Below are 15,675 nucleotides of genomic sequence, written 5' to 3'. Positions count from 1 at the left end.
AATCCTTATTCATTTCCATGGCTGTATTCCAACAATGTTATTTGAACTATTTAGTTGTTTTAAGCATAAGATGTAATCAAGTGCAAAATCTATCATTATCTTCATCCATTTTCAGTAAGCTCTGGTGTATATGGAAATCAATAATATTTCTTGGCAAACTACATATTTTCAGTTGTACTGGAATACTGTAAACGAATTAATGTTAGCATTCAATGTCTTGAGACGCTTGCAGAGCACTAAAACAGTTTCTGTGCAATTTACAGTCTTTTCCTGGCAGTAGTCAGCCATTTGCCATAAAAGTCACAGCCATTTTACTGTGAAAGTTATAAAATTCATCTGCAGTTTGGGCACTCTATCAGAAGAGCTGGTAAAGAAAATCACAATCTATACACTTGTACAGAGATTTTGCTCTGTGTTGTAAAAAGCTTACCTTCAATAGTGATCTCCAGACAGAACACTCATCTGATGTACAGATAGAAAATTCACTGAAAAAGAATGCACTGATGATGTCATAAGAGCCAACTACTTTAGAATTTAGAACAAGTTATTGTAAGTGAATGATGTTACATCTCTCATGGTGATACATTCTCAAATGTACCTTGAAAAACCACTCTCAGCCCTTGTTTGAGTATATCTAGGACTTTGCCATGGCTAGTGATGTTCCTGCACGCTTATGAAATAAAGAGACACCCTCTATTGTGCAATCCTCGAGAAAAATGTTTGGAAGGTTTCTAAATCTACAAATCTATCTGACTTTGCATATTCAGAGTCTTCCTGGCGTGAGAGAGAGGTTGTTTGAAGCAATATATGGGGCATTCATTTTCCTAGCTTCACTGCATGTCTGAAAAACAGTCTTACATTACAGTTTCCCCAGCAGAGCATCATCTTCACAGAGGTGTTTGATACTGTTCTGGAGAACAGGGATTAGTAACTAGGTTGTAAGCGAGTGATTAAACGGGGAAAGAAGATGTTCATAAGGAGAGGTTTGTAGATTTTTTGCAGGACACAGGAATTGAATTGAATTGAACAGAATTGAAAGCACACACCATGTTTCTTGTATTTTTATGCTCATTCTTGTGTCTTTTAATGCCTTCACTTGGACAATGTCTATATCAGAATGAATCAGGCAAAATAAATGACAGTGCTGACATTTGAAGACAACAAAACCAGGACCAGGCCTGAAATTTTAGAAAATGTCTCCATAGACAACTAGTGATGAGAGAAATTTTAAAATAACATTTTAGTTGCTAGCAAAATAGCAAAGTAAATAAAGGGAATAGCATCTGAAAAGAAACACTAGCATGGACCAGAACAGTCAGTCTGAACCTACACAGAGAGGACTATATGTACTGACAAACAAACAGAGATGACACTCTCACAGCTTGTGTTCTTTCTGACTTATTTATTCAGCCCAGTCCTGACTCTCACTCAGTTCATTCTTTTCTCTGACTCTTTGATTTTGCTGCAACCTCAGAATTTGGCCAGTACTGTATTCATCACTGCCTTGTCACAGCACGTCTTCATGAATCCTGTATGATTCTGTCAAAGGATTTTCTGTAAAATGGTTTGTATACCTCTCCCGATTGTGCTTTCATCCTTTGGAGCACTGGTGTGTTTCTGGTTGAACTGGTGGGTGATGAGAAGCATTGGTGCACATCACAGCTCATCACCTTGGACTGTCCAGCAGGGCTGTGCTTCCTGCTGACTAGCTCTTCCTCAGTCCAGGGAGAGAACACTGTGTCTGCTGTGGACAGGTTTGACGAAATCATTCCCTTCAAAGGTAGAGAAAGGGGTCAGGACAAGCCACTGCAGAATCCTTTTTCATTTTGTCCGGCACAGTTTGGTTTCCAGGCCTCAGTTGGCTAGGCTGGCATTTAGAGCTAATGTTTATCTTTTATGTCTTTTTATGTGGAAATCTTTTGACATGTCATGGGTATATCCAGTGTGTGTTTAATATTTGTCAATTTGTTTTAACAGTGTAAATAAATAACAATGGAACAAGTGGAATGGAGTAAATGATCTCCATTGATTGCAATAGCACAGATGGCTTTATAAGAGTATTTGAATGAAACTGTCATCAACTGATTCCTTGCTGCATTTCCACAGTATATGCTCCAGCCTTACTCACTGAATTTTGGTAGCAGCATATGTTGCACGTCTACGTCTACTGTCACGGATAGACCGAGAAGCTACAAACACAGAGGCTGAACTTTTCATCTCCTTTGACACGGCATCTTGATAATGATGCAATCAGCATAATTGGCCTGTAAGATCTATCACTTGCTGCTGTCTGTCTCTCCTCTTTTTCCCTCCCCCTTTTCTCATAGCTCAGATTTGCCAGCACCCAACTGGGAGACATAGCACACTGTTCATTATGGGCAGTTATTCTGTGGGCATTATGGACAGTTATTACTGGTTTCTTAAACAATGTTTTAAATGCATCAGCTTCTATGCAGATGCACTGAAGCAGCGCTGACACCAAGAATATAATGAGGACACATGTTCTGCAAGGGCATCCTGACACTTAAAGCATTGCTTCTGATAGTGTTGAAAGGTGCTGTTGCTGTTTCCTTGACATCACCTTTTGATTTTGAGCCGTGCAAGTCTATTTCTGACCTCTCAGCGGTACAACTCGTTTTTTTGCTTTTGGAAACGAAAGCAATACGCATGTCTGCTTCATTCCAGTTCCATCCATATGCCCTCAACAGGAAATTTGTGCTGTAGTTCCTATGATTTATGGAGCGCTCAAAACCAGCGCACTGTAATCAATTGCCTTCCTTGCTCAGCAACTGCTAAACTGAGTGTGACATCTAATCAGCAGATTCTCTAGTACTCACATCTCAATTCAGCACTAGTTACTGCAACTCTCATGCTCTGTGTTCAGTGAGGATCAAAAAAAAAAAAAAAAGCAAGAAAGAAAATGGCATGCCCTCTTTCCCTCATTCTTCAATTTGACTCTCTACTAACCAACCCTCCGTGTCTGCCCCTACACTGTAAGCTGAATTCAGCCGAGTTGGCTGTCTGGAGTGATGAGTCGCCTCCGCGGCCGATTCGTCTGGGGATGCATCCTCCATTATCCAAGCTAATATTCAGGCTCATTAGCCTTAAATGTGTACTAGCTCGAGAAGCCATGAAAGCCAGTGCACTTAATAGACGGGAAGGGCGTCTCTTTGATGGCCTTGATTGAATGGTCACAGCAACATCAGCCCTGTGTCCCCTTTTCCCTTTTCCCCTGAGGTAATACTTTGTCATCTCCGACCAGGTCACTGCTTTTTAAACTGCGCAAAGTGATGAAGGCCTTGGAGTCAGCCACGTCGTGTGACCAAATCCCCACCGGCTATGTGCACAACAAATAGGAGTGGACAAGACACAAACCCCTCAAGGTCTTCAAGTCTGTTCTCATGCATCTCATGCATTTCTTTTCTTCCTTTTACCCTCACTCACTCACTCCATCACTCACCACCAAGTAGTAGAGCAATCATGCATTCTTCATTCTTTTCTCTTCTATCATTTTCTTCTCTCACTGTTTACACTTTTCCACCAAAACCCATAAAAAAAACCCCACACATCACACCAAATATATTAGTATTCACCATGTGTACGCGGCTAGCCGTGGTTAGAATAATGAATGCGTTGCACTGTTGATGGGCCGTTAAAGTAGGACTTCTATCAGACAGAGAGAAAAGGTCTTGCAGGCTCTGTTTAAATTAGTCTGGTTGATGCATTGGCTCAGCACTATCTTGTGCTGGACTTGGGTGAGGTGCTGACAAGCATAGCTAGATGACTGTTGATCTGAAATCATGTAGGGAGGGCTACAGGGAGGGTGGTGCAAGGTTGTACGAGCCACACGCCTGCCTGGTACAGTAAACACAGTTCAAGTTGAACACATTTCACAACTGAATTTCCACACCAAATAGTGAAAAACAAACAAAAAACAACACAACGCCATTCCAATTCAAAGCGTAATCAATTCTATGGTTCTGTTTGTTTTTTAAGTAAACAAAGGCTAGGTTGAAAAAGTCAAGATATCATTGATACTCAGAAACCTTAAAGGTGAGTCAGTGTGGGTGACTAGTACTATTGGATATGTCAGTGTTCTGTTGTCTGAAAAACAAATACATATAGCAGGTAAACAATAAGCCTTACAAAGTTAGAAACAACTGCAAAAGTTGACACAGAGAGCTTCTACAAGAAAGTTTGAAAACCCAGAAGAAATTGATTGGCATCCACACTGCTGTTCCCTCGGTACATTGTGACTGCTTAATGAAAAATGTGTTTTCGTGTCACATCATATGATTCAAACATACCAATGTACTGTCAGCAACAAGAGAGTGAGCTAACAGAGGAGATATGTTCTGATATTTGTTTTTCCCTTAAAAGAATGCTGACTTTGATCATGCACTCCCAAAACAATGCATAATAAATGAATACCCACTGGAGAATGTCCAAGTTGCAGACATCATTTTTTCACAAATCAGTATTACTATGTTTATACTGTAACAAAACAAAATAAGGAAAATCAACACCCAGTGTGTCTGTTGTAAAATATCAATTCCCAATTTGGAAAAAAAAAAATGTATTTCTTTGATCCAAAAACATTCAACAGCACAAAGGAATGTTTTTATCATGAAATTTCGCAGTATGCATCCATCTATCAATCAAGTTGTGTGAATTTGGTGATACTGAGTGAAGTAACAATGTAACTTCTAAAAATAAATTTAGCTAAAAGTATACAGGCACTGCTCTTTTGATTTGCTCAGATCGTGAACAAAATATGAATCTTTGACATGTGATATGATTAGAAAGCAGCAGCTTTCTGTCAGGTCCAAATATGATAGTTGCAGTTGGCATTGTCTCAACATATGTAACCACAACGGTGAAACATTTTTTTTGCAGCTGTTAGTCCAATGTCGTGTTGAGTTTCATGACAGGTGAACAGTCAGAGATCTGAGAGCCTAGTTTTGGTCTATGTGGATTAAATATCTGTCTGGTTTCACTGAGCATGCTTTTCACAGGCACCACAATCAGGCTGAGGTGTGTTGTGGCTGATGGAAACTTCCCTCACTTCAGTGACCTCTTTGTGATTGGTTCATAATAATTGAACAAAAAATGAGTAAAGCACAACTATAGTAATAATTTGTTTAAGTGTTATCTATCTATCTATCTATCTATCTATCTATCTATCTATCTATCTATCTATCTATCTATCTATCTATCTATCTATCTATCTACACACACAATGTATATCTTCTCTATTTTGTTTATTTCACACCTGTTGCATTTTGGGTTCACAGATACCACCTGGAATACAGAAACGTAGGGGCAACCAAAAGAAAACAGATACTGTCAGGGCAAGATCAGAGATGAGCTCATGCCACTCCTTAAGGGGGATCCTATACGTTTTGTTCTTTAAAGACGTTCTCAGAGTGCACTGTGAGCTGTGGCTCATGTTGTATCACGTCTGTCTCCTGGACAACGGTTGGAAATGGTATGTCACCCACATACCTATGTCTTTGGATCTTGCACCAGCTAACAGTGGCTCTGGTAATGTATTGCAGAGTGTCAATCCTCAATAAGAAAAAGAAAAAAAGTCTCTTTAAGTTGTCGAGCAACTGCATGTTCTACTTACTGTGATTCATATACTGTATGTATGCTGTAATGTCTTGCCACATCTTTAACTGTAGGCATGTTGTCTCAGAGAGTCAAACACCATAACTACCCTGAGGAAACAGGCAGTAAATATGGACTCTCATCTGATCTCTTCAATGATATAAGTCAACTCAGAATCTGTTTGTGAAAAAATGACAGCACATAAATAAATTCCAAAAGTGGAGTCTGTGAGAACTTCTACCATCTGATCTGATGAAACACTGTCATGAAGGTCCATTTCCAGAGACTGATTAAGTCATAAGACTAATGTTGCCACACTTATGATAAATGTGAGAATATGGAGCTGCAGTGATTACAAAGGCAGTAATGTATTATGTAATCCTGTCCTTTAATTGCTGGAATTAAAGAAATACTTCACTTAATCCAATACTGATGATAAGTAGAATTATATCACCAAGATATAACTGATCAGTAGAGTTATATCAGCAACTGCTGCTTTACCTTTGGCTCAATAATAAATTCTTCCTTTGTTAGTGCTGAGGTTGAGCTTGTAGGGACCCTGTCTGCTGATTATGAATTATGACAATGTTGACATAAGATTCATGAGAAACATTTAAAAAGGAGGAGAAAATCTTCTCTCTGTCATGGGAAACCTTTGACTTCTCTCTCTCTCTCTCTCTCTCTCTAATTCACTTTTAATTAGCATTTCCCAGAAACCAGCTCAACTGAAACATAAAAGCTATTTTCCTCTAATACTCTAACATCAACCATGCTGTTCTGAAAAATGATTCACATAAATTTCACTTCAAGGAGATAAATCTTAAATAATTATACATCATGTAATACAACAAACAGATATATCTAAAAACATCTAAAGCAGTGCAACAGTAATTACTGTCAGTGTTTACACACCATATTTATTGTAATCAGTGCAGCAGAGAATTTCGTGTCCATAATTTCTACCCACTGCTGAATGAATTTACTCATTGTTCAATGCCTCTAAACTGGCCCTTCACTGTACTTGTTCACATGCATCTTCGTGGCAAAAGCTTGGAAATAAATAGAGTCATCATCAGCTACCAGAGCATATTCCACCTAATGATAGTGTCACCGCAACGATCCCTGTCACTGACGTTTCCACAGCTGCTGAGCCCAGCAATGTTCCTGATTACCCCCTCACTGATCAATAAAAGACTCACTCAGATAATTAAAGATCCGCCTGAGAGAGATGGGCTCCCTTTTAAAGCGCTCGGAGGTTTCTCGTTAGCGTCATTTCATGATGTGAGTGAGGTGGTTTATTAAATGTCATGTCCACTCGGTAAATAAAATGGACGTTAGTTTCACTCCATAAATTTCTTAATTGTCAGTCCTGCGCATGGATTAGTAAATCTGATGTCAGTGATCCAGAATAATTAACGAGTTCATTGTGGTGCAATGCGTGAAATAATTGTATATTAGATAATAACTGTTTGGCAGAGAGCTGATCTAAATGGTTTGTTAAAAATTAAAGGTTAAGAAACTGATTTGTGGTTTCAGTATTTACCTTAAATCAAAGCTTCTTCACACCTTTCCGTTAGCAAAAGGAAATTCAGTTACAGGACCAGCAATTACTTGTAAGTAATGATTACTAAATTCCTTGACAAATAATAGCTTATACTTTTATCTGAGGTGAAATTTTTAGACACCATGAAGTGTCAGTAACAAAGGCTACACTCTACGAAATTTGACTGTAAAATTACAATTTGCTGGCAGCAATTTCATCAGTAACTTTCTTTTTATTTGCAATATTTTCACTGTATGATAAAATAACAGAATTGTAATACTTAACTGTGTTTGTAAACACAGCTGATTAGTGGATTTTCTTTCAGTTTTTTTTTTTTTTTTTTTTTATCAGCACCCTGTAATTTTTAAAATACAGTTCAAAGCTGTAGAAATCGTAGAAATGTAACATTTCAGTACTGCACCATAATGCAAAGCTTCCACTGATGACCTTACTTCTTTATTTAGTTTTTGGCTTTTTATCCTTCATTTTGTCCAGGCCAAATCCCTCATATTACAATCTCCTGTAGCTGGCGTAATCTTGACAATAAAGGGGAAGGTTGTAGATTACCACGTCTCCTGTGGCACATGTGGAATCATCAACAACTTTTTTTTTTAACCAGAGGAAGACTTTTCCAGGGAGCCATAATGCATGCATAGTGCCACACTATGTTGTCTAGAACTTTCCATGAATAATCTAGCAGAAGCGCTGCTACCAAGATAGAAACCCAGGTCTGTACAGTAGTGGGCCAGCATCTTTTCCACTGTGCCACTGTATCCCTTTCAGTGCCTCCACTGTTGGTTACACTCCTGGATTGCTTTGATATGCTTTGTAAATAACAGCTAATTATTGTTTAAAAAAAGATATTTTAATTACTTTGACAATGAATTTACAGTAGATTACTGTAAGAATTTCACTGTAAATTTACATCAGTTTTTTATCGTCCACTATGAATCCAAGTCGACACAATCAGTAGCATTTTAGGAAGAAACAGACGGCGTACAAGCCCCTGTCCCCTTAGCTTAGCATGACAACATCAGTAGTTGTTAAGAAAGACTGATAGCAAGCGGATTACACTTGGGTGTCTCTACTTGTGGGTTCATGAGTGTGTGGTCTGGAAAAATCACAAAGACTACTTAATGTGATGTTCTTCCTGGACTTTCATTCCTCTTAATAACTCACTCCTGATTCATGTTGAAGCCCAAAGCACTTCTGCAAAAGAGGGCTTAATGTTTAATGGAGGCAAATTCTTCCCCTCTCGAAGAGTGTATTTTAAAAGGCTCATATCATGGGCCTGGACCAGGGTAAAGAAAATCCATAAATTTAATTTTCAGAATCTCTCAATCCAACTCAGCTTTTTATAAAAGTGACAGGAGAACAGGCCTTCCAATGTCAAAATGTGAAGAAGAGCGAACACTCTGTCAAGATGACTTAGTGTATAATAAACTGTCTTTACCATTAAGTTGACTTTTGTTTAGTGACCCACAGCTGGAATCCTTCCCAGGGGGTTGAGAAACTCAAATGGAAACCCCAGTTTATATGTCATGGGTTTGTGATTACAATGGGAAAACAATTACTCAGCTTCCAACTCAACACTCCAGAAGCATGAACTCCAAAAGGCCTCATGTGTATTGCAACAGTCCAGGCTTAGTTTCTGTCTTCTTATGGAACATTTTCGACGAACAATTCCTTTCTTTTTTTGCTTTCTTTCTTTTTTTTCATTCTATAAGCAGCACTTTAATGGGACACAAGGTTAGAGTGTGTGCTGTAGTGGGAGAAAGGGAATCATATATGATAAGAAAGACCTGTCTATGAACATGTCCACTCATTATGACTTTACAGTTGGTTTTTTTTATACGTTTTTACGAGAGTTTATTTATTTTGCCTGTTTGCTGAGCGGAGTTACTGCTGTGGCCATGAGGAGCTGAGCAGGCAGACTCTGATTAATCGGCTGCTCACAGGACAAACAGAGAGGAGAGGAAAGAGCGATAGACGGTGTTTATCTGTGCAACTGATTGGTATGCCAGCAAAAACAGATTTGTTGTGAAATACGCATCATGGGGGGAGAGTTTACTCTAGAAATTTAACCTGGAGAAATCTGAACAGATTTATTAAGGGAGCAGCATGCTCTTGTTACTGAAAAAGATGTGCGTCCCAGTGATGGTGTGAGTGTGTGTGTGTGTGTGTGTGTGTGTGTGTGTGTGTGCGCACCCAGGGCAGGATGCTAAACCAATGACAGTATTCCCTCTGAACAGTTACTCAATGTAATTCTGATAGGAAAAAGTGTAACCAGTGTTCTCACTCTGCATAGAACAATGTGTCACATTTGTTCCAACAGGCAGCAGTTCAACATGCTATTTTACATAGAGCAATCACATATAGTCATGTGTAATAATCAATTCTATGTTAATATGTTGCATATGTTTAACGTTGAACAGGTCGCTTTCACAGGAGGAGCAGCCTTGTACTGCAGCCGTACAGAATCAAACAACAGCTATAATAATGAATGCAGAGCATGTGTTAGCCAGGGATAAAGTCTCTGCTCCAACACACAGAAACACTGACACTGCGCAGATTATAAAAGAATTCTTTTTTTTCCCCCAATCCACTGTCTTCTCTATGATAATAACTGTCATTATAAAGTCAAGATTATTATTTTTCCCATCACCATAATGCACAGGCTGACATGATGTTTAAAAATAATTGAGTTTGTTTCATTCCCACTCTTAATAACCACTGAGAAAAAAAACAAAAACTTTGACAGCCATGCTACTTTCTGAATTCATCAGCGTTGTGTTCAACACATCTGCATGTAAACAATTCTCCATCTTAAGGAAAGGTAAACAAACAGAGTTTACACTCATACATATTACATAAAATCTGTAGAATCTCGATGCAATAAATTTATTGTAGTTATAAATAATTTAGTAATTTTTGCATGCTGTGCTTTTGCTTCAGTTATTGCTTATTGAAAAAAGAAAGAAAAAGTAATTGCTTCACTGAAATCTGATAATCGCATTGAGTTGATCACTGTTAAATGGATTTGATACTGAGGGGGGTGGGTCACGTCTGAGGTTATTCAAGGTGGCTGACTGAAGTTCTGAAATGACAGTTCTCCTCTATTTCACCAGCTACTTCATTGACTTCAAGTGGAATTTGAAATGTCTTAACCGAGAACTGAGAGATTTGGGTCACATTCTAATGCACTGCAGCAGCCTCATAGAGCACAACTGACATTTCATTTCCTTGCTAGCCCTCCAGGTCTGTGAAGATGGACTCATAGGAATTAGGGGCAGAAACACCCATCAGTTTAATAGGAAAAATGAATGAAAGTAAATACTTACAAGTCCTTTCATAGACAGAATACGATGCAAATGTGCAACGTACAGGAGTATGCATATGTGGACATGAGCGTTGCACGAGTACATAATTTTACAACTCCAGTACTCATTTCCCGAAAAACTCGAGTACTCGACTACTCGGTGCGGGTGGTGGGGGGTGCTGCTGCAACTATGCAACTATGACTATGCAACTATGATGCGGTTTGTCTCAGCGCACATGGCAAAGCATAAAATTAACGATATGATAAGAAGTTAACACTTGGTCTTACCTTTCGCAATGGTGAAGTATGAATGATACCGACAATATTTTAATGTAATTGTTACCAACATTCTGCAGTCGCCAGAAAGCTCAGTCAACAAAGTATGTTGTGCACACTGTAGTGGTTTAAACCCGGGTAAATTTGAAAACGCATAATTATTTCTCCGTTAAATGTTCTTATTGTGTTTAGATATAGCGGCTGTTTTTTGCCTGGTCATCATTAGTAAGCCTAACCGAGTTAAACATTTAATTAGTCATCTATCTTTTAACAACATTAATTTGTTTAGCCGCGTTAGTAGCCTATTCTATTATATGACAGACTCGATGTTAGAGCCTTGAGAAATGCGTCCACAACTCACAAATTTTGCACGTTTATTTCATCACAGTGACAGTTGGGAAAGAAAATTTGCACAGTGAAATACAACAATAAAGCAAACAAACAATTGATTCACTCTTTGTCGCCATCGTTCCTCTTGTTTACCAGGGGCTCTAACTGAAAACTGAGTGCGCGTGAGATCTATCACGCGATTAGCGAGTACTCAACGATAATGTAGAAACTCGAGAATTGATGTAACTGCTCGAGTACTCGAATACTCGAGTACCCTGTGCAACCCCTAATACAAAGTACTGTATCTGTAGTCAGAGTCCCTTGGTTATATATTAGAGGCAAAGATCAAAAAGATATATTTTTTGGAAGGACAAGAGATACAGAGACCTGCAAAAATGCACAGACACTGTCAGATGTATAGCAAAAATAACAAAATTAATCTACTGGAAAGCATAAATATTTTTCAGGAGGTATTTTGCCGAGATGAGGGGTCTTCTCCTGTCCTAGTATAAAATCTGATCTAACCTGATTCATGAACTGCTTGAGATGCAGGTGTAGGATATGTAGCTTTTGTATTATGAATAAGACAAATGGGAATTCACTTAGGGTGTGGTAATACTGAAACTCCTGAATAGTATATTATATCAAAAAAGTTTTTTTTTATTTTTATTTTCTTGTTCTTCCCTTATAAATGATTATATGACGTGCAACACATTCTAAGGTCTCAGACAGTTGCCAACTTTATTCAGATGTCAAAACAAAAGGAATGTGACATTTCTTGCTGTGCTGTATGTGGGTCATTACAAGAAAATATTATTTGCTCATTTCACTTGAAATTCTTACACAAACAATTTGTATTGAATGAATCAAGAAAATGTTTTTGCTGAGCTCAACTTCAGCTTTTTCTACAGAGTAAAGAAAATGAAATATCCTGAAAGAGTACCAGTCTGCAAAAATCAATTTAAAAAAATCACTTTAACACCAGCACTGCACTGACTGTTTTGAAACTAACTCTTCTAAAATGACCCTTGTCCTGGGCAGACTTGATGTTTCAAACTTTACATATGAAAGTATGATGGACTAGAACAGTGTTCAGATGTGGTTATACAGATCTAGTGTTTTTGCTTCAGTCTCCAACTGGTGACATACAAATAATAAATTGTTCCCCTAAAACATAAAGAAATTGGAAAACAGATGAATATTTCATTTCTATGACTAGATTTGATAAATGTTGTCACATATGATACAATTGTTGACTGTTTCTGGGCCAAAAAAGTGGCTGCTGATAGCCAGATGAAAAATTCCTTACCCAGCAGCTAGCAGAATTATTATCAAGTACTTCTCAAGACTTCAAGACTGCTCTGAAGGCTTGAGAACATCAGACTTGAAATGTTTCAAAACTTTTTTGTGACCTCTCCAAAATATACAAACAGATTTGTCAAACACCATTTTGAACTTCCAAAAAAAAAAAGGATACATCAAGCTGTGAACCAGTTCGCAGAAAACAGAGGGTTTTAAGATGACTTCAGGACGTCATATCTGTGGCCAAAAAAAAAAAAAGCTACCCTCCCTGGTTTTTCCTGAGCTGACAGAAAGCCAATAACACGGGTGTTAAGGCTTCTCTCTGGAGGTGGTTGTCTGCTCAGGACAATGAAGGCTTGCTGCTGAGGGCAGGGGAAAGCTGAATGATTTGTTAATAATGAAGATTTGCGCAGAGGATCCTGGAGTCTCAGTTGAGTTGCTTCTCGGCAGTCAGCTTGCCCCTCAGATCTGACCGTAGCCTCTTTCTCTGAGGGCTCATCACTCTTTATTTCAATGTTGCTGATGAAAATGTTCACTGACAGTAGCATTTTGATTTTTTTACTTTTTTTTGTGTGTGCTTGAGGATAATAAACTGTCATAATATAAAATGGCTCTTTGTGTTTAATTACAGTACAGTGGCATTGCCAAATGCTTGATAAAGTCCCTAAAAATCCCCTTGTGGAGATCACTATGTGTGGCTTTCCAGTCCAGTTCAAACAGCTTCATCAGAGGCAGAGGCTGCATTTCTCAGGACAGCCATTAAACCTCAGGACTGGAACTTGAGGTTGACCCTGTCTGTGGGGGTCTTCAGCTATCTCTGGCCAGCTGCCCTGAAGAAGAGTTCTGGCATGAGTTTCATGTACTTCCCATTTTCACATGACCCCAGAGTAAGAGGACACTAAAAGAGACCAAAATTGAGAGAGACAAGACATTTTCCCATTCTTTTAGACTCAGTGGTTCTCATAGAAATGCCTATACATGCCAACTTATATGTATCTTGGGTCTGTCATAATAAGACCCGATGATAACTGCTACATTACAAAACCTTAAAATAGGTGGAAGAACATTTTAATATGTGGAAGACATGGCAATAAATGAAAGCAAAGTATTTCTTGTTTTGTCTTAAGAATTACTAGGAGCTATGCAAAAGAGAGAGAGAGAGAGAGAGAGAGAGAGAGAGAGAGAGAAAGAGGCCAGTTCTCCAACATTTATCTGTTTCTCTTGTCTGACTCCCTAAATGTTAACAGATTCTGTTTTGTATTTATATTCTTATGTATTCTAAAACATGTTGAGCTCTCTGCATGCAACTCTGCCCTCCACAAGTGAAGGGCATGTGGGGACAGACTAGACATTCACAGATGAAAGAAAGATGACTGCAAAGGTGGGAGATTTATTCTTAATAAACAAAAATGTTTATTCAATATCAGTTTGATCCATAGTTTTTTTTTTATTAAGATTATTTTTGTAGACCTGTTTTTTTATGCTTCAGGGAAACCTCATACACTGCCTTGTGGTCTGGTTTGTGTTTGGGTGATGGGTGATGCTTCCTGTAGGGATATTTTTCCTTGCTCATTCCAACAGAAATCTCTCACTAAAATAGGCATGTGAGGAGTCCTTGTGACAATAGTTTTATGAGGAGAATTTCATGAACAGTGAGGCACGGACAAAGGGAATGTCTCCTTAATGGCTAAACCACAACATTAACCACATATGACATAGTTTTCATACAAGTAACTGCAAGCATTAAAAAAGCTATGAATAAGAAATCTCTTAATAGGCCACTGTGGCACCTTGAATCAACAGAGCAGCTTCTGTGTTCTGCAAGTGTCTGGAACTCTTTTGGAGTGAAGTGAAATTGTTCGTTCTTTTGTTAAAATCAAAATCATAATTGGATGTTCAGTAGCTGGTGATGAAACTGCTGTCTAAGACTGCGAGACTGTCGTGTAAGAGTTCAGCTGTGTTTATATCTGTTATCTTAGACAGATATGGTTATGGTTATATCATTGTCTTGTTCATCAAAGCATTAACTTGTATCCTAAGGTTTCTGTCATGGAATTTTTAATCGCTAAATGAACTAAAGAGCAAGCCTTGTGTAGAAGCAAAAGCCTTCAACACATTTTGTATGCATGATTCGCTTGAGTGTTTCCTTTATTTTGGCAGACATCCTTTTAACATACAAGACGAAGACCCAACCTTTTTTTGTCTCTTCATTTATTTGCATTTTGTTAACAAACTACAAAATGTAACCTCAAGCAGACTCTCTCACATGCCAGAGCACAGATCACATCCAAACTGGATTACTTAATCTCTTAAAGACTGCAGAATGTACTGCTCACTGAAATAGTGATGCTACAAAGTATCCTCACCACTGGCCCTGCTGTCTGTGCCAATGAGAAATACAATTTCACTGTTACTGTGGGGAGTCTTCTGAGCAGTAATATTATAAACACCTCGTTCTCACCACTCTGTTATGAGTTCTCTGGTGCTATAAAGCATTGCACAGGTAATCAATAACCTTCCTACACTACAGCAGGTCAGTTCGACCTCACTTGAATGATGGACACAGAATTAGGCAGGATTAATATCTATCTGCTGGAGTCATATGTGTCAGCAAAACAAAAGAGGGGAAAAAAAACAAAGGACAAAGCAGCAATGCTTTTAATAAGTAGTGAATTTATGGGCATCTTGCTCTGCTTGGTATGACTGTTTATTTATACATACATTAATGGCAATGGACTTGTCTGGATCAGACTAATCAATAGTCAGCACTAAACACTTAGCGTAATTGATCATATATTTCATTAGTTTAAACATGACTCTGGATCCCCTAATGATGCCATTAGTATGGGAAAGTATTGAGGAGAGGAATCAATCAATACAATACCATTACCAATTATATATAAAGGCTTCAGCAACTGACTGTATCCAGTGATACAGCTGGGTACACAGCTGAGATTATAGCAAGGCACATGTGGCTTTGCTTCATAAGACTCAGATTGTTTGTTTGGAATCTCTAAGGACATTTCAAGGCTGTATGAAGTTCTATCTGTAGAACTCATGAACCAGTGGTCCTCTTCACGGAGATCTTTTAGGAAAATAGAATGATGAGGAATTAGTCAATCTATGTAACAACATGGACTTTCTCAGTAAATGGCACCCATTAGTCCCTTTTTGTCTTCTTAGAGCAGTTAATTTTGTGGCAAAGATCAAGCCATGAGCTCTCCACTAGCTTGCAAAGTTGCTTGCAATGCCTACTCAAATTCACTCTTGTTCCACACCAGCAAATATCTCTGTC

This window comes from Chanos chanos, chromosome 1, assembly GCF_902362185.1.
Source record: "Chanos chanos chromosome 1, fChaCha1.1, whole genome shotgun sequence".
Classification (NCBI taxonomy): Eukaryota; Metazoa; Chordata; class Actinopteri; order Gonorynchiformes; family Chanidae; genus Chanos; species Chanos chanos.
Note: the sequence above shows the minus strand (reverse complement) of the source record.